This window comes from Callithrix jacchus, chromosome 4 (assembly GCF_049354715.1).
Source record: "Callithrix jacchus isolate 240 chromosome 4, calJac240_pri, whole genome shotgun sequence".
NCBI lineage: Eukaryota > Metazoa > Chordata > Mammalia > Primates > Cebidae > Callithrix > Callithrix jacchus.
Window position 1 is genome coordinate 11,130,052 of NC_133505.1, and position 23,710 is coordinate 11,153,761.

At 40.7% G+C, this 23,710-nt stretch overlaps 1 pseudogene across 1 annotated transcript in view; it reads left to right on the forward strand.

The window, feature by feature from the left end:
- Positions 1 to 22,923, forward strand: part of LOC128931914 (eukaryotic initiation factor 4A-I pseudogene) — a 100,083-nt pseudogene extending 77,160 nt beyond the window's left edge. The window contains exon 6 of the transcript XR_013533675.1: positions 2,313 to 22,923. The product of XR_013533675.1 is annotated as a eukaryotic initiation factor 4A-I pseudogene (transcript). The remainder of the gene's footprint in view (positions 1 to 2,312) is intronic.
- Positions 22,924 to 23,710: the final 787 nt, after the last annotated feature.

The following is a 23,710-nucleotide window of genomic DNA, read 5'->3' on the forward strand; positions in this document are numbered from 1 at the left end:
ATAGAATGGGCCTGCCTAAGTCAAAGCTAGCCCTAAGTCACATGTCACATGGTAAAGATACATAATCGGGCTTCTCTTCAGATAGACTATAGTTGTGACCTCTAGGGGAATAGACTTGATTTCTGCGTTGAGTATATAAAGTTTAGAAATTGGGGAATGTTCTAGAATAACAGCATTTCAAAGTTGGGAGGAATCATTTATGATTCCTTCCCAAACATAAGTTCTCAGGTTGTCAAGTATGGCACATTAAAAATAAAAGATTATGGCTCATGTAAGAGGAGAACAAATGTGAACATGTTACTTGGCAATTAAGTTCTTTTCTTCCTAAATTAAAATCAAATGTTAATCCGCATCTGAAAGGCAACTGGCACTTATTGTGAACCTACTATATATGGGAAACTACTGGAGTTATTTTATACACATAATGTTTTTGAAGCTTAATGACAACTCGGTGAGCCAAGTTTTATTCCCATGCAAGGGAGGAAAACTAGCAATCACAAAGCCCGACGATACAGAAACAGCTGTTTTATGTCCACACTTTGTCTTTGGACATTCTCTCCCCAGTGATTTTTGCTAGTCTCTGATGAGATCTCAGCTTCTTTTTAACAGTAAACACTTAAACGGAACTACTTTGGGACTGACAGTCAGGTGGTCTATTTTGTTCAGCCAGTTCCTATCCAGTATGGTTAATTCTACGGACCTGACTTTGGCCGCTCACTTCATGCCTGGTAGAGCATCCTTCTCCCTCTTCTGGCAGACCTTTCTTGCAACACACTACAGCAATGATCCACTGAGAGTCAAACCAGATGTCACAAAGAAGCAGTTTTCTTTGGGATCTGAAATAAGGACTTGAGTTTGCCCATTGGCCTCCATTTAGATAGTCATGGTCTTTTAATTTGGTAAAGTTTTTGTAAGCAAGTTCATCGGGCAAAAGATCTGTTGGAATTTATTACATCCAAAAGAATAAGAAAACCTTTAGAGCATCATTAATTTCTTCTAAGTGACTGATTTCCGTTACAAGGACCCTTTCATTGGATGAGTAGGTCTGGTCTAATGTATACATTTTCTTAACTTTCACAGTAAGCATTTACTCTGTGCTATAGCTACATATTTACATTTTTAACTATATCAGCTGCTCCAAATGTTTTCTTGCTTGCTTTTCACTTGGCTCTTAGGAGCCCAAACAACCCACAATAACTTGCTTAGTATATTTAGCCCAGAAAAAAAAAACTGTCTAGGATAAGCTTCATTTCTCATAAGAAAGTAAAAAGTGACACACGAAATTGACTTTAAAAATATACATCTGTGGATGTAAGTGTCAGGACATTCAGTGTAAAAGCATCCCATGAGTCTCTAATCCAACATCTGGCTCAAGGGAGCAAGGGATCTGCCCCCAGCGGGTTTGCAGATGAAGTAATTTCCAAGGCATAGTTGGGTGGGCCAGTGGAGAAAGACAGAAGAATGGCCGCCGTGGCTGTGAGGTGGTCAGTGAGAGAGACGAGTCCCTTCCCCCACTCCCATGGCCGTGTGTGCCACTCTTCCTCTATACAAAGACAATTTGCTTTTCATGTAGTAATGAAGAACAATGTTTAACAGACAAAGGAGCTTCTAGTTTATTATTGTGCTGTCTTTGACTAGAGCTAGATGCTGGGAAAAATGGTAATTCACAGTGTGAATGCTTCTTTTCCAGCCGTACGGGTTATGGCTGAGCATGTACATTGTATATTGCAGATGGTACAATAGTGAACACTGTGAGAACGAGGAAAGAATGAATTACGACCTTTTTTTTTTCTTGCTAGCCAAGAAACCAGGAATTTCTTCACAGAGATTTGATATCGTGTGTATGTGTGTGTGTGTGTGTGTGTGTGTGTCTGTGTGTGCCTGCATGCTTGTGCATGGGTTACTAGTTAGCAATATCCACTGCTGGATTCTGATAAATGATTTTAGGTTTTAGAATTTTTCAATTAATGTATAAAATCTACTACGATGCTCTTAGAACACCTGTGTTCTCCTGCCTTTTTCCCCTAGTAGACTGATACAAGGCACAGGTGGTGCCTAATTAACTTATTTCATGCAAATAAAAACATATTGCATGATTTCTTCTCCTTAACTATATAATCACTGAAACACGATGGTGCTGATTAAAGCAACAAACTTTGGGAGGGGAGAATTTAGCATCTTTTGTCAGTTCTCCTATGCTGAAGGTATTTATGATCCATGTAAACCTGATTTAAATGGAAAAGTGATGGGAATGTGTATTTCCTATGCAAGCAAACGGTTCTCCTCTATTTAGTCTTTTCTCTATGTAATAGGACACTCAGTGATATGGAACTGAAAAAGAAGAAGACCAGATTTCCCATGGAGATGGAGAAATTGGAAGCCCAGATGAGGAATCACCTCATATAAGCAAGCTTATATGTTTTGATTTCGTGTTCAGATATTCTTATCAATGATTTCCAGAAAGTGACATTGATTTGCTTTGGAAACAATGATGGAAAAACAGTGAATGTGTACCGGAATGCTTTTACAGTTCTCAAATCATACTGGAAAACGTCCGAGCATTCCAACACAGCTATAAACAGTACCATGCTGTATTTATGGGGGGTGGCAAGTCTGTTTCTAAAAGTCTTTGCGATATTATTTCTATGTTTTTAATTTATTGAATTAAAGCCAGATTTATTCAATTAAGATAATACACTTCAAGGTTAACTGCCATTTGCTGTTCATTTAGGCAAGCTATTGTACAGTTATGTAAATTTGATGAACAGAGACACTACTTGAGTGTCTTAATTACAAGCAAAAAGTGTCATTTAAATATGAATTAAGTGAATAGTTGCCTGTATTTCCTGTTTCTGTATTTTCTGTCTTCTTAAAATTGAGGGGCTACCCAGTGATCTATACTGTGTTGTTAGATTTTTCCTTTTTCCTATGGAGGAAAAACACCTCCACTACAAATATTTTAAAAAGAAGTAGGCAAGTGTGTAAAAATGCCATTATTATCACATTGATTAGTACTCAGAGCTATCTCTGAATAACAGGGCGCCAGGTTTTCCCAGTGGGTCACTGATGGTGGTTCTCATATTGTTACCGAGATCTAAAAATTATTCCAGGTTTTGCTATGGAAAATAATTTGCTACATGTGTCATTTGCTCTACTTCATTATATATGTGAGTTCATTTTTAAAAAAATCCTCTCTTAAAACTACTAATTTATAACACATCTAAAACATTTAGTTTTCCTTACTCCAATGCCGGGCTGTGCATATTTTTATCATTCTTTTATCTTTGTCAAAAGAAACATTTATTTTCAATTGAGAACCATCACAACCATAGTTGTGTTTAGCAAATGTGACCCATGACCTGACGCTTTGCTGATTTCTGTGAAACAATTCCCCATGCATCTTGGACTTACTGACCAATACTGTTTTTGTTTATTTCTGTGTTTTGGATGATTCTTGTGTATATATAAAAATGACCTAGAGACAAATCTGGCATTAATCATGAAGAAAGGCAAGGATTCACAATTAGTTAATGAAAACCACACCTCTATTTTTGTCAAGTCAGTTCCCAGCTTCTGTCTCCAGCCTGGGACATAGCTGCAGCCTGGGAAGATATTCCCAGTGCCCCCCAAGGTAGATCCTGCGTCCTCCCCCAGGAATGAGAAGTTCACTATTCACTCAGTGCTTGCATCATCTTTTCCAACATGTTCCCACTGATACATTAAAGGAATTAATTGCTCATAATGATCTCACCATCTGTTAACAGAGGTTCATACCTACAGGCTGGTGGCATGCGGTGGTTCTATTCAGGGATCAATAGGCAATGCCGGGCGAATGCTTTCCCACATTGCCTGCCTTTGCACGCTGAAAGGGGGAGGAGGGCTCGGTGCCGGCCATCTGCTCCTTGTCTTTCTGTGCGAGACCTTGATGCGGTCCAGCACAGCTCTGATCTGACTCCAGTCCGATTGGAATGTGGCTGATCTGAGAGCCTCTCAAAGCTGTGAAAGTGAGTCAAAAGGAGATGCCCATTGTCCGGCACGGCTGAAAGAAAATGATCACTTTAAAATTCATAACTCCCAGGTGCCTGCCATCTATTCATGGGAAAAACCCTCTGAACTTCTCTTCATTAAAAAGAGGGGAGTCTTGCTAAAAAGAGAGAAAAGGAAGTAGTTTGTGGGAATGTGCAGGGGATTTTCAAGCTAAACAAATGAGGAATTTGGAATTTTTCACTTGTATTAAAAGAACTGTGTTAGGAAGGAGAAGCCCTTATTTACTTATTTTTTTTTTTTTTTTAAAGGAGAGAGGAAGCTTTCCCTGGGCACTATAGCAACTAATAAAGATTTTCTCCAGAGGAATTCAAAGATCACCCTGTCTTTTTACTTTTAATACCTGAAGCTGTGGAAACTTTCCCATTTGATTCAGAATAACGTTCTTAGTCAATTTCCACTTCTGTTCCACAAGGGTGCAGTTTGGGTGGGAATTTGGGGAAGAATGAGGGTCTGGGAAATTCCTAAATACGATGTAGGATGTGTATGGACACAGTGAAAGTCAAGTCTGTCGGCTGTTGCATAGGGGAAGTTTCTGTCGCACGGCTACCTGCACCCAGTGGAAGTATCTGTCAGGAAGAGAATTCTTTCTGTGCCTTGAAAAGCAAAAGAGCCATTAGGAAATAGCAAAGAAATAACAAGAGAATCTCTGTGCCTTGGCAGTTTAAGATTCAGAGCCGAATCTCAGAGCTGTGGGAATCACAGGCCTGGTGGATCCTGGCTATCGGTCGTTGTAGACAATTGACGTTGCATCAGAGTCACACAGGAATTCAAAGAGGATTTATGGATTAATGGATTGAGAGCCAAACAAAAGTATAAGTAGAGAGACCTATGTTCTGTCTCTTGAAAATCTTTTAACATACAGATGATGACACTTAAGACCCAAAGAGGTTAAGTGACACATGCTCAGAGTCACCCAGAGTTCATCACAGAACCTGGGTTATAACCTCCACTTAGTAGCAATTTTATTTCTAACACTTCATGCTGCCCGCCTTAATGGTGTGGCATTTAATTTAAAATTATTTTTGCTCAGCTTTCCATCATTAAAACATAGATCAGTATCACCAACCTAAAGATTTAATAGTTCCTTTTAAAATACATTCTGAGCGCTAAAGAAGAGTATAAACACTAATATTCATTACTATCACATACAAAATAGAAAATCCATCAAGTAAGGCACTAATCTCTGACAGGAAATAGTGCAATAAATAGCAGAATTTATTGGTGTAGCAAGATGACAAAGTTTAGCTGTCTTAAACAACAATGAACAAATAAAACAAAAGAAAGATAAAAATTGGTGATGATCGGCCGGGCGCGGTGGCTCAAGCCGGTAATCCCAGCACTTTGGGAGGCCGAGGCGGGTGGATCATGAGGTCAACAGATGGAGACCATCCTGGTCAACATGGTGAAACCCCGTCTCTACTAAAACTACAAAAAATTAGCCGGGCATGGTGGCGAGTGCCTGCAATCCCAGCTACTCAGGAGGCCGAGGCAGGAGAATTGCCTGAACCCAGGAGGTGGAGGTTGCAGTGAGCCAAGATCGCACCATTGCACTCCAGCCTGGGTAACAAGAGCGAAACTCTGTCTCAAAAAAAAAAAAAAAAAATTGGTGATGATCAATGTAAAGTCAGAAAGTCACTCATTTGATAAGCATGGAACCAAAAGAAGTAGATGATGAGGAGAAGAATCTAGAAATAATCCAGACTTCTGGAAATGAGAGAGGATATGCCTGACAGGATCAGTGTTACTGGTCCTTCTTAACAGATAAGTGGTTACCACTTGAACCTTATTTTTTTCTAGAAATTTCCATTCAGTCTGTTGAGAGTCTGTTTTGCATGGCTTTTCCTCTGTGAGAACCTATCTTGAATTTTCAGTGCGGTGGACAGGACCGTAAAATTCTTTGGACAGAATTGTGACATACTATATTTGTAGTAGGTTTAGGTAGAGAAAAAGAAATCGAGGTCAGTTGTAGATTTGCTTCCTGATCCAATGTGATTTTTAAGTTATCAGATTGTTTGACTCATTGTAGTGTCAAACCCTATGGGTTATGTATTAATAGTCAGAATTGCTGAAATACGGGTTGGGAAAAAAAAACCCAACAACTCTGAAGAGTACAAGTAGCCTGAGAATTGAGATGAAGATTGACAGCAGCCAGAAGGAAATGACTAATATTTCCCCAAGTTATTTCGCTAGCTTTGCCTGGAGCTTGAGGATAAACCCAGGGATTTATTCTTGAAGAAGTAAAAAATATAGGTAAGCCAAAAGAGGGAATGAATTACAAGTGACCCATAATCCCATCCCAGGGATAACTGTTGCTAACTTTTCAAAGTATATATTAAAAAACAACAAAATCAGATCATAATATTTATATTGTCTTGTATAATATTTAAGTTAGGAAATTTCAAATATTTGAACATTTTGGACCTGTCAAACAATGACAGTTTCCAAGTGGGTCCATTGAAAAGTACTCAGTGATAGATTGTGAATCTTTTTCCTTTTCAATAAATATACATTTAAATTTCTTTTTTAGGGACTCATACATGGTTTAGGAACTATTTCAGTAAGTGTTGAAGGTTCTGGGCACCTCAGCTCTTCTCAAGATTGGATTTAGACCTATATATAGATTTCACAGTAGAATTAAAACAATTTGAACCAGCACAGTGGCTCAAACCTATAATGCTAGCACTTTGGGAGGCCTAGGCGGGCAGATAACTTGAGGTTACAAGTTCGAGACCAGCCTGACCAACATGGTGAAATTCCATCTCTAGTGAAACTACAAATATTGACTGGGCATGGTGGCAGGTGCCTGTAATCCCAGTTAGTCAGGAGGCTGAGGCAGGAGAATTGCTGGAAGCTGGGAAGTGGAGGTTGCAGTCAGTAGAGATTGTGCTACTGCACTCCAGCCTGGGTTAGAGAGTGTGACTTTGTCTCAAAAACAAATAAATAAACAATTTATGCTCTGGGAATAGAGCTTATTAGACAGTAACTTAAAAATGTAATTTTTTCTCTTGCAATGAAATGATGCCTCTTTCTAGTGATTGGTACTCCCTCCTCCTAGTCAGAAGCAAAGACTCTATTCTCAATGATTAGACAAGCAGGAATATAGTTAATGAGAATGCATCTTAAGAATGAGATACAGAAAAGTACTTAGCTCAAACAGTGACAGTAATACAAGCAATACATTTAAAAACGACAACAACAAAACCCTAAACCGACAAACCAAGAAACAAAACAGTGACCAGTGGAGCACAGTACCGAATTCAAAGGCAGTTTGTTTCTGGGTGAAGAATGCAGTTGATGGGAATACAGGGAAGAGTCTGATAACTGGCTGTGTTATGACTTGTGGGTCTCAAAGTTTTGACTTCAAGACTCACACCCTTAGGGTGTTCTGACTCCCAGAGCAATATGTAATCGTGAATGTGTTTATATCAAATGTCATCTGACGCATAATCCCATCCTTGGTTTTCAGGGTTCCCCCCGCTCCGTGCTACTGTTACTGGGGCCAGAGTTGCCCATCTTTTCTATTGATGAATGCATTTTTTTTCCTTTCAAGGATTCTATAGGGAAATTGCCTCTTCTTTCAATTAATTCAGTTTTCGAAAATACAATTTTCTTTTAAACTTTTCATTGCCATTGTAATCACTTTACATTTGCACGATCATCTGACTCAATCTTGTTCCCAGTTCTTGTGTTCAAAATTAATAAATAGGAAAGATTTTAAAAGCACACGGAAAAAGCAAACACACTTTAATACTGCCCCATCCTTCAATTCCCACAAACACAGGGCTTGTAGGGTTAGCTGATCTCTAGTTTTATTATTTTCCCTCTCCTTTCGTTCTTCTTTAAAAAAACTGTGCATGGAAAGCAAAAGTTTATTGGGGGCAAGGGTTCAATGACTGTTTTTTCCCTCGAACAAATTAATCTTGTATAACCTGCATTATAAAGGCTATTTTTAAAAAGAGGAGGAAATAATCATTGGGGCCTTATTTGGAACTCTTGTGGGTTTGAGCTCACATTTGCACCAGCCAGAGATTTTCAATTAGCAGTGCCTTAGAAAACAGGGACCCCTGCCTTTGTCAGTGTCCTATGGAAGAAGAAGAGCAAATAGATTGGAAATGGTCTTATGGCTCAAGCTCCTGGGAAAATGTAACAGGTGTTACAGCTCAGCTGGGTGTGAGATTTATGAAAAAAGCCCACTCAGACTTTGCCCATAGAATTCTGCTTTCTAGCCAGGGCTTCAAGTAGGAAGAAACTAATGACTTCATTACCATCTCAATTCTGGGAAATGCCGGGTCCAGACCTGACTCATTAAAGGAAAGGTATAGCACTCTGGGTGACCTTACAAGATCAAAATGTTATTTAGAGCAATTCCATTAGTCAGGGCCATAAACCTGAAAGAACACACCCTTTAGGAATAACACTTTGGCCATTAAATGAGAAAACAAAAACAAAAAATGCCCATACAAGAAAGGAGGGGGAAAGAAGGAAAAAAACCCATATTCTGTAATCATCATGCTTCACTATTTCCTCCACTCTTTGAAAAGCCTCCACTTCCAGCACTTCTTCCCCTCACTCTGTGTTGTGACACATTAAATGGCTCTTGTCGCTGTCCCATTTCCAATGGATTATAATTGGGGGTTGGGGGTGGCGAGGTGAAAGCCGGGAATGATGTCAAATTTCCAAGCAGCAGAAGATGAAATAAATCTCTTCTGTCCTAATAGTACTAACAGTAGTAGTACGTAACTGGTATCAATTAACAGTACATTTTTTTTATTAGATAATTTCTTTTTAAATTAATCTGCAATGGGAAAAACAGCACATGAGAATCTGTGTCCTGTCCTGTTTGTCCTTGCAAACAATCCTTGGGAGCCATTGTATTGCGTTTTATTTCACATTGCTACTCCACTGAAAGAACTTGGCCAGTCAAATGCAGCTTCAGTAACCTCACAGTCTATTTTTCTCCAAATGCCAGGCCCCTAGTGGGGGGTCCTCCACCCCCATATGACTCATGTTTATTGCGCTCCCACATGCTCTGCTTTCCAGAACACCTTTGAGAAAAAAAAAAAGTCAAAAGATAGATTGTTTCTAAGACTGAAGCTTAAAACCTTGTGAACTTGCTTTGGAAAACCTGGCTATCCTCTCCTACACCCCCATTCCTGAGAAAATGAACTTGACATTGAAGCCTTTAGTCATTATTTCTAGTAAAGCGTGTGATGATGCCTTTACAGTAGGTCCGAGACTTCCCGTGTCCTGGGGGACATGCTGCCTCTTGAACTAGAGCTAGTCACGAAGAAAGCATTAGGCAAGGTTGGTCTGACGCTATAGGAGTTAAAGCCGAATGGGGTGACAGTTGTGTGAGCAGAGTAATTTGGATGCCAAAAGCCTCTGAGTATGGCAAAATTATTATTAAGGATCCTATTAAGGATTTGTAACCCTTGGTCATTACATGTCAAATTAATACCCACCCGTCATCACGAGTATTAATTAAGGTTGTAATATAATTTTTGACTTATTGTAGGAACCATGAAGTGGCCTATTTAGTGGTCAAAACAAATTGGTTATGATATTTGGGACATTATTTCAGGATGAGAGCTTGCTTTAGGGTAGAGATTAGAGAGTCCCTTAAAGAAATGTGTGTTTTACAGTGACCATGTTGCTGTAGAACTATGTCAAAGGAAATCTTGCAGAGATTGATTGGTACACATCTTACATTTCTCTCCCTTTTATTTTACTTCTACTCATTTCTCTCTTTTTCAATGTAAATAAGTATGAATGAAAAGGTATAAAAAGCTTACTGCATTTTACCACTTACCAATTAATTTCACCTGCATTGTCTTATGCAGCTCTTCACAACAGTTCCTGAAGGTAGATAGGTGAGGAAACTAGGCTTAGATAATTTGTTATTTTAGGCTTAAAACTCAGATATCTTGGTGATTCATCCGGTGCTCTTGCATTGTCCTGAACTTGCGAGTACAGTGGGATATTAGGTCATGTTAACCATCCGTAGTTTTGATATAATCTTAAAAATACTTCTAAGCACATTTCCATACAGCAATCCTTTTTTTGTTTGTCTTTTGAGAGTCTTGCTCTGTTGCCCAGGTTCTAGTGCAGTGGCATGATCATGGCTCACTGTAGCCTCAGCCAGGCTCAAGCCATCCTCCTACTTCAGCCACTCAAGTAGCTGGGACCACAAGTGTGTGCCACCAGGCCCAGCTAATTAAAGCATATATATTGTAGAGACGGGGATCTCACTGTGTTGTCCAGGCTGGTCTCCAACATCTGGACTCAAGTGATCCTTCTGCCTCAGCCTCCCAAAGTGCTGGAAATACAGGCATGAGCCATCATGCCTGGGAGGAGTTTAATACATTCTTGATGATGACAGTAGATAAATTCTTAAAAAAAAAAAACGGTTTTACTTACTATTCCTTAGGCTGTACAGTAGGGTTTTGAGCTGGAAAATAGAGTGATTTTTAAGGGCATCGGAGGGATAATCATTCATAAAATACTTAAATGTCCAGTGCAGCACACGAAGAGCAGGATCTCTGGCTTCAAAGGATAAGAAAGTGAGGACTGGAGTGCTTAGGTGGAGGAAGTGCTTTGATTGTAATGGGAAAATCTTGACGATGTCTTACTGGGAAACACACCCTGTAAATCAGTGGTGCTCTACCTTTCTGGCACCAGGGATCAGTTTTCTGGAAGACAGTTTTTCCATGGACCAGTGGAGGGGAGATTGTTTCAAGATGATTCAAGTGTATTGTATTTATTGTGCATTTTGTTTCTATTATTGTTACATTGTAATATATAATGAAATAATTATTCAATTTACTATAATGTAGAATGAGATTATTTTTCTGAAACTAGGTGGTCCCATCTGGGGGTGATGGGAGACAGTGACAGATCCCAAGCATTAGATTCTCATCAGGAGCAACCTAGATCTCGTGCACGCACAGTTCACAATAGGGTTCGCGCTCCTCTGAGAATCTAATGCTGCCGCTGATCTGATGGGGCAGCACTCAGGCGGTAATGCAAGCACTGTGGGGCAGCTGTAAATACAGACGAAGCTACTTGCTTGCCCGCCACTTACCTCCTGCTCTGTGGCCGGGTTCCTAACAGGCCGCAGACTGGTACTATTTGTGGCCTAACGGTTGGGGACTCCTACCGTAAATAACCATTATCACTGTTTTCCCTACTTCTGAATGTGAAAACTAAATAAACAAACAACAGGCCAGGCGTGGTGGCTCATGCCTATAATCCCAGTACTTTGGGAGGCGAAGGTGGGCGGATCACCTGATGTCGGCAGTTTGAGACCAGCCTGACAAACATGGAGAAACCCCGTCTCTACTAAAAATACAAAATTAGCGGGGCGCGGTGGTGAATGCCTGTAATCCCTGCAAATCAGGAGGCTGAGGCAGGAGAATCAATTGAACCCGCGAGGTGGAGGTTGTGGTAAGCTGAGATTGTGCCATTGTATTCCAGCCTGGGCAACAAAAGCGAAACTCTGTCTCAAATGATTTTAAAAAAGAAAAAAGAAAAAAAGAAAACAGCTACTTCTAAGGATCATGTCTGCAAGTCAGGATTCTCAATCCAGAGACAATGGCCCTGATGGGATGGAGCCCGAAGGTGTCATCAAGAGTAACTGGAATGAGATTGTTGACAGCTTTGTTGACGTGAGCACGTCGGAGTTCCTGCTCCGCGGCATCCACGCCTATGGTTTTGAGACGCCTTCTGCCATCCAGCAGCGAGCCATTCTACCTTGTATCAAGGGTTATGACGTGATCGCTCAAGCCCAGTCTGGGACGGGGAAGATGGCCACATTTGCTTTATCAGTTGTGCAGCAGATCGAATTAGCTCTAAAGGCCACCGAGGCCTTGGTCCTGACACCCACTCAAGAATTAGCTCAGCAGATACAGAAAGTGGTCATGGCACTAGGAAACTCCATGGGTGCCTCCTGTCACGCCTGTATTGGGGGCACCAATCTGCGTGCAGAAACTGCAGATGAAAGCTCCCCATATCATTGTGGGATCCCCTGGCTGTGTGTTCAATATGCTTAACCAGATACCCGTCTCCCAAATACATCAAAATGTTTGTACTAGATGAAGCTGATGAAATGTTAAGCTGTGGATTCAAGGACCAGATCTATGACATATTCCAAAAGCTTAGCAGCAACACCCAGGTGGTTTTGTTGTCAGCTATGATGCCTTCTGATGTGCTTGAGGTAAGCAAGAAGTTCATGAGAGACCCCATTCAGATTCTTTTCAAGAAGGAAGAGTTGACCCTGGAGGGTATCCGCCAATTCTACGTCAACATGGAATGAGAGGAGCATAAGCTGGACACACTGTGACTAGTATGAAACCCTGACCATCACCCAGGCAGTCATCTTCATCAGCACCTGAAGGAAGGTGGACTGGCTCACCGAGAAGATACGTGCTCGAGATTTCACTGTCTCTGCCATGCGTGGAGACATGGACAAAAGGAACAAGAAGTGATCATGAGGGAGTTTCGTTCTGGTTCCAGCAGAGTTTTCATTACCACTGACCTGCTGGTCAGAGGCGTTGATGTGCAGCAGGTTTCTTTAGTCATCAGCTGTGACCTACCCACCAACAGGGAAAGCTGTATCCACAGAATCGGTCAAGGTGGACAGTTTGGCCATAAGGGTGTGGCTATTAACATGGTGACAGAAGAAGATAGGTGGACTCTGCGAGACATAGAGACCTTCTGCAACACCGCCATTGAGGAAATGCCCCTCAGTGTTGCTGACCTCGTCTGAGGGGCTGTCCTGCCACCTAGCCCCAGCCAAGGTACAGTCTTGGTGGGCTGAGGAGCAGCAGGAGTGGGGAGGGAAGGGAGCCAAGGGATGGATATCTTGTCATTTTTTTTTTCTTTGAATAAATGTCACTTTTTGAGGCAACGGAAGGAACTGTGAAAAAACAAAACAACAACAAAAACCCATCCTGGGTGGCACGTGAGTGATCAGGAGCTCCAGCAACATGACTAAGGTCTTTGCTGAATAAGCAGAAAGCAGACACAGGGCTCACATCCTTCCTTTGGTTGCCACTGTCCCAGTGGAGAAAAAAGCCACAAGGCTTTGGACAACTTTTTTTTTTTTTTTTTTGAGACGGAGTTTCACTCTTGTTACCCAGGCTGGAGTGCAATGGCACGATCTCGGCTCACCGCAATCTCCGCCTCCTGGGTTCAGGCAATTCTCCTGCCTCAGCCTCCCGAGCAGCTGGGATTACAGTCACGCACCACCGTGCCCGGCTAATTTTTTGTAATTTTAGTAGAGACGGGGTTTCACCATGTTGACCAAGATGGTCTCGATCTGTTGACCTCGTGATCCACCCGCCTCAGCCTCCCAAAGTGCTGGGATTACAGGCTTGAGCCACCGCGCCCGGCCTGGACAACTTTTTTAGCTGATAAGAGAGCGATGGAAGTATGGATAAGCTGGAGATGGAATAAAAGCCCAAGGGGAGAGAGAGAGAGGGAAAAAAGGTAAAAAAGAAATGGCAAATTGAGCTAGAAAAGTTGTTTGTTTTTCAAACCTGAGGCAAACCTGTCTTATTAATAAATTAGGGACCTGATTAAGGACCTACTGTTATTAACTAGATAATAACACTGACGGTCTTTTGAAAGTTTGTGCCAGCCCAAAGAAAACAGAGATAAATAAGATACTCCCTTGGCTTGAAGGAGGCGATGAGAGTTTGTAAAGCATTAACTGTTGCACGGCACTACACCAACCTGAAGGCTTCGCTTACTGCTGTGTATTGGGATGAGCTTCAGTTTGGATTTTGCAGATCAGCCCACAGAAGCTCAGCTACATGGGCTAAGAGACTTAAGCCTTGTTCAAAACAAATGTGCAAAAAATGAAACACCAACTTAGGGGTTAGAGGGTGGTAATATGTGGGCACCCTTCTTCTTCTGCCCAGTGTTTTGTACCAGTCATAGAACCTTTCTGGTTCTCTGTAAAAGCCGTGCCTGAGAGTCACAGAGTAAGCTATGGCTGCATAAGAAACACTTGACCATTTCCCAAAAATGGAAGCAATGTCAATATGAGCTTTTTGACATTTTTGCTTTTGCAAATGATGCTCAATTAAGTGGCTCAAATGATGCTACTGGCCAATTATCAGAATTGCATCATAATTTTTAGAAGTAGGTTAGAGAACTTTTTAAAATATATTATTTTATTTTCAGCTGATAATGCTGGATCGAGTTGGTTTTTGTTTTAGAGCTTGGCAGAAACACAGACTGTGCTTTTTTTTTCAGAAATTATTTCTACATTGGAATTTTGGTGACATAATCTAATCAGAGTGTTTGCTGTATTTCCTTTATGCTTTTTTAATCCTCACTTGTCATTGTAAATGGTAAAACAACAAATTAAAACTGCAGTTTTATTCTACTGTCCATTTAATGTTATTCGACATAACTTTTCTGCAGTTATTATTAGCTCAGATAATAAGGCACGAAGATAACAATATTTACATAGCGCCCTTTTCTCTGGTTTACAAAGCAGAGATTTAAAAGGCTTATTACATTTATATTCCTCTGTAAGTTTAGGACAACATTGTCAATCCTATTTTATAGATGAGTAAACAGGTACAGAAGTTAGACAGTTACATTCAACATTTTGATTCTTCTTGATTACTTATTTTTAGTTCATTTCTTAAAATAATAAAAAATACTAAAAAATTATTTTCCATGAATTGGGGGAATTGAACAACCCACTAAATTCATATTATACTTTGTATTTCCTAGGTACTAGATACCTCATCAAAGCTCAGCCCCGTGGAAAGCACTGATGAACTGCAGTCAGGGGGATTTATGTCTGTACCCCATTTTCCATGAAATATCATTGCAGCCCAGACATGCTCCCTCTCAAACTGGGCTTTATGTTATTTATTTCATGCCAGGTTGTATGTAGGTGAAGAGATGGCCCAGTCCTGAATCCTAGGAAGTGCTGAGTGCTGAAGGATATGGTGTTTCTATCTTTATCAATACAATCTAAGGTTCTCGCTCCACTGTGGATCTGTGAAGGCCCAGGATTAGATAGCAGGGAGCAGCATTCTAGTAGCACTTACAAAAAGAATCTTGAAGGAAAGGAAGAGGAAAATGTCTGGGTTTTCTGTGTGTGTGTGTGTCTTTGTGTGTGTTTAGTTATTTTTTTTTTTTAAGTTAGTCTTTCATTTCTGTAGCTTTGCATAAACTTGGCCATTTTGACTGCCTCTCTAGACTATCTCCAACTGATAAGGTCATGACTTGGTAACACATTATTATTATTATTGTTATTATTATTATTTTGAGATGGAGTTTTGCTCTGTTGCTGCCCAGGCTGGGGTGCAGAGACGTGATCTGGGCTCACTGCAACCTCCACCTCCCAGGTTCTAGCAGTTCTTTTGCCTCAGCCTCCCAAGTAGCTGGGACTACAGGTGTGCACTACCACACCCACCTAATTTTTATAGTTTTTAGTAGAGATGGGGTTTCACCATATTGGCCAGGCGGGTCTCAAACTCCTGACCTGGTGATCCGCCTGCCTCAGCCTCCCAAAGTTCTGGGGTAACAGGTGTGAGCCATAGTGCCCGGCCCTTCTTGTCACTTTCTAGCATTGCAGAAGACTTTAATTTTTTTTCCCTCTGTCTACCCTAGATAACCATACGTAGGAAATTACATAAATGAATGGAAGAATTCCATGCACATCTAGACACAGGAATGGGTTATGATTTCAGTAATAAGCTTAGAAAGCTGATCCAAAAAAATCATTTAAGCAAAGCTTAGTTCATTTGAGTAAAACACAAATTAAACAATAAGTTTTCCAAACAAGCATCTGAAATATCAGCATCTCCACAGTTCCCAGGAGAAGTAAATAAACAGGCAGGTAAAGAACCTGTGTATATATTTGCATCTGCAAATAAGAACCGCTAGATACAGAAAGTCTCAGTTTTAAAAAATGTTCTTTATATAATCAGTTTTTAAACTCTTATTTTTGTATTTACAGAACTCAAATACAACAAAACCACTGACTGTAGTATTTTAGGAACATGAAAATTATACAATGAAAAATAATTTTGAAGATTTGATACTATTACAAAATAGACATTTTTCCATGTGAACACATTCATGCTGTGAACATAAACAGTTTACAGAGAATCATTTCCACCCCACCTTGTTCTTACCCTATTACATTTTGGGAAACATTTATAATATATTTTCAAGATACTGGGTGTGTATACTTCACTTGTTCTGATGATATTTGTTGGGTTCAATAATGTGTTACTAGGCTGGGTCCAGTGGCTCACGCCTGTAATATCAGCACTTTGGGAGGCCGAGGCAGGCAGATCACGAGGTCAGGAGATAAATACCATTCTGGCTAACATGGTGAAACGCTGTCTCTACTACAAATACAAAAAAATTAGCCAAGTGTGGTGGTATGCGCCTATAATCCCAGCTACTCGGGAGACTAAGGCACGAGAACCACTTGAACCCAGGAGACAGAGGTTGCAGTGAGCTGAGATTGCACCACTGCACTCCAGCCTGGGTGACAGAGTAAGACTGTCTCAAAAAAACAAAAACAAAAAACCAAGAAAGTAACAAGGAGCTATAATGTTAGAATTTCAGTAATACAGATGAAGTCTAGTGTAAAGTACGGGGCTTTCATACTGAAGGTAAAAATGCTGAGTTATATGTGAATTAATGTGACGTTTCCGTAGGGGAAGGTTAGCAGAAGCAGTCACTTTCTTGAAGTGTCACTGTTGATGATGAAGAGTAGAGAGTGGATTCCATGTGTATCGTGAGACTACTTCATGTCTAGAAAGGAGCATCCTGGATGATGTGGGCCACGGGTCTAGCTTTGCACTTACTAGCTCTATAACCCTAGAAAGACCCTTTTCCTGAGTCTCGGAATCATCAGCTCTTTGAAATACTTTTCTCATCTCTAATATGGGGGGATGAATTCCTGTTTATCTCAGAGGAATTGTGGGGAATGAATGTACTCTATTGTATTGTGATGTTCTATATAAAATGTGTTTTTCATACTGTGTTATTTTGAGCTCAGACATGAGAAATGGAGTACAAAAAATGTAAAGTAATTCAAGTTTGTTACGAAGTATGGAAAAAATGATTTTATTTCAGTATATTCCTATAGTTTGCCTATTTTTTTTTTCACAGAACCAGTAGATAAGCCAGTACTTAAATGCCAATAATTGCTCCAACTGGGGTAGAAAGTGGATATTTGTACTTCAGATGTGCGGATACCAGTTTCCAGAAGGGGAAAACAGTTGGCTCCTATACCAGAAAGTGATCCAGGGGTGAAGAGGTTCTTACTGGCCTTTTTCCCACTGAGTCGTAGCTGGTCTTCTGACAGGGAATTTTGGGGACCGGTTCGCCAATGTGTGACAGTGAACCATCTTCTGGCCAAACTTTCAGTCTTAAGTAAACGCAACACTACATTCCAGTGTATTTCTAAGACAGTTCTGTTCCATGCCAATCAGCAGATGAGAAGGGGATCACTTTTTTGTGGGATCAGGGTCTTTGCCTGTTTCTTCTGCAATCCTATAACATTTTATTTTTTCTGCTCTTGGACTTACCGCATATTTCCTTGATTTCTGCTTATCTGAGTAACTGTCTTTTCATCCACGTTAAGGTAACATTTTATCATGGAGTCAGACAGTTCTCTCTCTGCTACTTACCAATTGTTGGATCTTGTTTGAGCAAATTAATTATATTCTTTGAGCCTCAGTTTCCTTATCTATCAAACGGGAATAATATTTCCAAGCTCAGAATGCTGTTGTAAGTATGAATTGGAATAATGAATATAAATATGGTAGATGCTAGTCATTAGTTAGTTTTCCTAAAAAGTGGACTGCTTTATGTTATTTATATTTATATCTCCCACAGTGCTTCAATCATAGTAAATGCTCAATAGATGTGACTCAATAAGCACGGTGGCTCTTGCCTGTAATCCCAGCACTTAGGGAGGCTGAGGCAGGTAGATCACCTGAGATCGGGAGTTCAAGACCAGCCTGGCCAATATGGTGAAACCCCGTCTCTACTAAAAATATAAAATTTAGCCAGGCATAGTGGTGTGCACACCTGTATTCTTAGCTACTTGGGTGACTGAGGTAGGAGAATTGCTTGATCCCAGGAGGGAGAGGTTGCAATGAGCCAAGATCGTATCACTGTACAGCAGCCTGGGCAACAAAGTGAGACTCCATCACAAATAAATAAATGTTTGTTAATGAAAGAATGATGGTGATTTCCGGTGATCCCCATCTACACAGTGATAGTCTTCCTTTCTTTTTTTTTTTTTTGAGACGGAGTTTCGCTCTCGTTACCCAGGCTGGAGTGCGATGGCACGATCTTGGCTCACCACAACCTCCGCCTCCTGGGTTCAGGCAATTCTCCTGCCTCAGCCTCCTGAGTAGCTGGGATTACAGGCACGTGCCACCATGCCCAGCTAATTTTTTTGTATATTTTTAGTAGAGACGGGGTTTCACCATGTTGACCAGGATGGTCTCGATCTCTTGACCTCGTGATACACCCGCCTCGGCATCCCAAAGTGCTGGGATTACAGGCTTGAGCCACCGCGCCTGGCCTTCCTTTCTTAGTTATGGGTAGATCATTGCTGTGGGAATCCGTTTGACTGTACCATGGCTTCCATTCTTTGGGATTCCATGAACATTGAGATTTTGCACCTTAGTGTTTACTTAAGATTTTGACACACCTGAGGCTGGTGAAGTAAGATATGGAGGAGAATCGCTATGTCCCTTGGGACTGGAAAACTCAGCCGTGGCCATCAGAAATTTCTGAAAATGCCAAGTAAATGTGGGTAATGAGAAAAACCTAACACGCTCACTTAGTAGCACTGGCTACAGCATTATTTAAAAGAAAGAAGTGAGATGTGCTAGGATCAAATTTGTTTGCATGTGTCTATCTCTGGACTCATAATCCACCAATCAATATACTCCAAACCCTTTCTGGAGGGACAGTTCTCTAACAGCATTCAAGGTAATTGAAGGGCGTTTGGAGGCTCCATACCTTTGCTAAGACTAAGATGGTCACGGCTGGTGTCATGAAACAGGAAAGCCCGCTTTAGAAGTTAGAGAGGTTCACCCTCCAAACCCATGGCATCCAGTGGAAGTAAATCTGCTAAAGGCATTTGCAGAGTAACCAGCTTGCTTCCCCAGATTTTCACATGAAGCATAAAGAGAAAAGAATGGAGTCACAACACTACAGCTTACTTTGTGAGTGAAAAGTGTGGGATAGGGAATGAAGTGGAGAAAGTTACAAGCTACCTGCATGATAAGCTATCTGCTAATAGTCCACCAATTTCATGAAGTCTTCTCTAACCTTTGGCTTCTGTTTTTCTTTCTCTAAACAAAAAACCCATAGAATCTTGGGAATCCCTTCAATAGAGAGCCACGGTTGTTCTTAATAAAAATTACAGTGGAAGGATCATGGCAGCGTATAGTCTACTGATATTCATACTGTGGACATAGTTTGATTTTTTAAATATGTAATTAAGATAATTCAGAATGATGATAAACGGGAGAACTCCCAGTAGATGACACAAAGGCCTATTGGCATTCTCCTTCAGGTAAGGAAGGAGAAGTCTGTTTGACATCAGTAGAGCCTTTTATGCCAAACAGGATGTCTCAACATTATGAATCAGTAATCACTGTCACCATCTTTAAATAGAACCAAAACTTATTCTCAGTTACTGGTTAGGAATCTTCTAAGAATGAAGAAGTTATATGACTGAAATGGTTGTCTATGCAATTCTAGACTCATCTAGGAAAGAACAGAGCATCCAACATGTGAGTCAGAGAACCTACATGCCAAGGTGCCCCGGATTTGGAGTCAAGACCTAAGACCTAACTGTTTCTACTCAGTCACCTTTTTTTTTTTTTTTTTTTTTTTTAATGGAATCTCTCTCTGCTGCCCAGGCTGGAGTGCTGTGGCACAATCTCAGCTCACTGTAGCCTCCGCCTCCCGGATTCCAGCTATTCTCGTGCCTCACCCTTCCGAGTAGCTGGGATTACAGCTGTGTACCACCACGCCCAGCTAATTTTTGGATTTTTTAGTAGAGATGGGGTTTTGCCATTTTGACCAGGCTGGTTTTGAACTCCTGACCTCAGGTGATACACCCAGTTCGGCCTCCCAAGGTGCTGAGATTACAGGCATGAGCCACTGCACCCATACTCAGTCACGTTTTAAAACTAGCTTACTGTGCAATGAATCCTCGTAGATGTCAATGTTTTAATCAGAGCCTGCGTCTACTGTAGAATCTATTCAATTGAAGGGTCTAACCTCTATTAACATCATCCTTTTTTGCCTCCTTCAAGTTCTACATAAGATTTCCTCCACTTTCTCTCCCCCAACTGTGGCCCCATCTCCAAGGACAGACCTGCTGAAAGCCTAGGACTCTGAGACACTTCTCTCTATGTTCCACATTCTCATTCTACCACCAGCTTGTCCCCTCCAGGCCCGTCCACAGTCCTGCTGCTGTGCATGGTCTTCCTGCTATATTTGGGACCATCTCTCTGTGGAAGTAGAGAAATACGCTTCTCGATTTCATAAAGCAAAAGCTACTATTTCTTCTACTCCAGAAGCCTGTGCTCATTTTAAAACCACAGTGATTAAAGATCCTAGGGGACCGGGGATACCTTGGGTTTAGACATGACGTAGGTTCATTGACAAGATTGTCACAGTGGAGCAGACACAGGAGAAACAGTGGGAAATCATTGCAGTAGTGTGTGATTCTGTGAAGCTGCTTGGCATCCATAGGCTTATGTCTGGAAGTCACTGATCTTTCCATTTCCTTAGAATGATTATGCAACATATATTCTTGGTGATAGCTGAAATAACACAAAGCCTGCTACATATTTTAGCAATCATTTTAAAATTCAAGCAAAACATATTTGACAGTATAAAGAATAAATGATATGTTTATTCTTAATCGTGAATGAACAATAGTAATCATTATTACCAGCAATACATTACTTAACAATATTTACAACTTCATGCCCTGCACTGTACCAAGCACATCACAGATATTATCTCATTTAATATGCATACTAGGCCGGGCGCGGTGGCTCAAGCCTGTAATCCCAGCACTTTGGGAGGCCGAGGCGGGTGTATCACGAGGTCAAGAGATCGAGACCATCCTGGTCAACATGGTGAAACCCCGTCTCTACTAAAAATATACAAAAAATTAGCTGGGCTTGGTGGCGCGTGCCTGTAATCCCAGCTACTCGGGAGGCTGAGGCAGGAGAATTGCCTGAACCCAGGAGGTGGAGGTTTCGGTGAGCCGAGATCGCGCCATTGCACTCCAGCCTGGGTAACAAGAGCGAAACTCTGTCTCAAAAAAAAAAAAAAAAAATGCATACTAAGCCAATATGACTATTATTATTATTACTACTACCCCTCATTTCCAGATGAGGAGATTAAAGTATACGAAGTTTAAATTAAATGCCAATGTTTTGCCCCTTTAAAATGCATGAGCCTGGGATTAGACAGAAGCTTTATGGTTGCAGAGCCTTTACTCTGAATCTCTGGGCCTTTGATAGCCATGCAGAGGATTTTCAGAGTGATTTCTATACCTAAGGATTTTCTGATGGACAAAATACAAAAAGATGGGACAAATGAAGTCTGTGTCGTTGTGCCTTGTCCTCCTGTCACCTTAAATGAATTGTACTAATACAAGACTTTTAAAATTCTGGGCTTGAGATAGAAAAAGCCAGTATTATGAAGGGGATGATGATTCATCACAAATCTTTACCTCATCAGATGCGGATATTTAAGCATAAGGTAACTTGAGTGAGTCTCCATGTGACTCTGCTCAACATTCATCGTGTGACCTCCCCCCGCACATGGGGATCCTCCACCAAGATCTGGCTTGTAGGAGTTACAGTGCTCTGAGAAACAGTCTTATCAATTGCATAGATAAAGAAAGGCAGGGAGCCAAATCTGGTTAGAAATGCATTGGAATGACCAAGGCAACCGTAACTAGCAGCAAAGGAGAAGAACCTGGGCAGTCAGGACCTGTTGGAGACATTGGAGTTGTTTATGGAACCTTGATTACTTCCTACCTACGAGGATAAAGGGATTGTTCTGAAGAGTAGGACACTGGTTTTCTATCTTGATTCTGCATATATAAAGACGCTTTCTGCAGTGCTTGTTTATTTCTTTAGCTTTGTCCTCAAACTACAGACCAAGATGATTTTTTTTTTGCTATGTAATTTTGAATTAATACCCCCTGTCGCCTTCCTATAACACCACCTGTCCCCGTCCCAAATTGGCTCCTGTTTCTCCCTGTGGTCTCCAGACACCCCCACCAATCTCTAAGCTGCCACGTGGAACGACACAGGAAGGTTGTTTGGAATAGCATGATTTTTAAAACTATAAACCATTGTACCTGGTTTTATTGTCACCAAATGTCATCCTCCTGTGCTACATTTAGATGTTGGAGGGGAGAGCAGCTGTGCCATCCATTGAAGGGTGGCTGCTGGGCCAGTTCACATGGCTGCAGCCCCCAAGCTCAAGTCAGATACTGAGACTGAAAAGCAGGGATGTTGTGGTTGGAAACAAAACAGGATAGGAAGCAAAATAGCCAAAAGGCCCAAGTGGTGGAAATGAGTATTTCCAGTCTCTCCTAAGTGCCTTTGCATGGCTTTAGTTATTGAAGCCTGTGTTCCCATAGGTTGGAAATTCAGGTCAGAAGAGGTCTAAGCCTCAGTAGAGGAAGGCACTGAAGAGCCCATTTAAACAAACTTCTCCTTCAAAGTTCCCAGTGTGGGAGACTACCATTAATGCATTATGCATGTAATATTATCTAATATATACATACTGTATATTGTGTAGTATATATAACATGTTTATAATATACACTAATATATCACCTTAATATATCAACTATAACATTTATAATCAATAATTATATCAATATAAAATTGTAATTAACATACACATTGCTAGTATATAAAATATATTCTATGTATGTATGTATTAATATTTATGTAATGTGATATGAATATATACATAGTAGTATCTATGTATATGTTGATATGTATCCATCTATTCAGCTATTACATATATACTATCAACATGTGTACACATAGGTACATACATAGAGGTGACATAGGAAATACGTCTTTGGACTGGATCTCTGCCCTGTCCCTTGATTTAGTCTCTGTTTCCCTAATCCTGGACGAGTGGAGACTTTTTTTTGAGAATGTAAAAGAAACAATTTGTCCTTCTTTAAATTCCAGCAAGAGTTTGATTTATTAGGAAGCAGAAAAGCCATTTAATTTTTTTATTTGAATTTGATATTATGACTATCAAGAAACAACTGTTTAGCAAAGGCAAAAATTGCAACTACATAGATTTGTATATTTGTTTATGGTTTTGGATGCAAATCAAAGTTAATTTTGGGGTAGAATTTGAGCACTGGCTAAACGATGTGCTGTATATCTTCCGGCTTATCTGTTTGTGCACATGAGTGGAAAGCTTGTCACTTTCCACAGTACACAGGGTACTGACATTTTGTTATGTGGATTATACTTATACAAGCTGTTTGGAAAATTTCTTAGCAGTTTGAAAGTATGAATACATGTTTTTTTTTTTTGACACGGAGTTTCGCTCCTGTTACCCAGGCTGGAGTGCAGTGGCGCGATCTCAG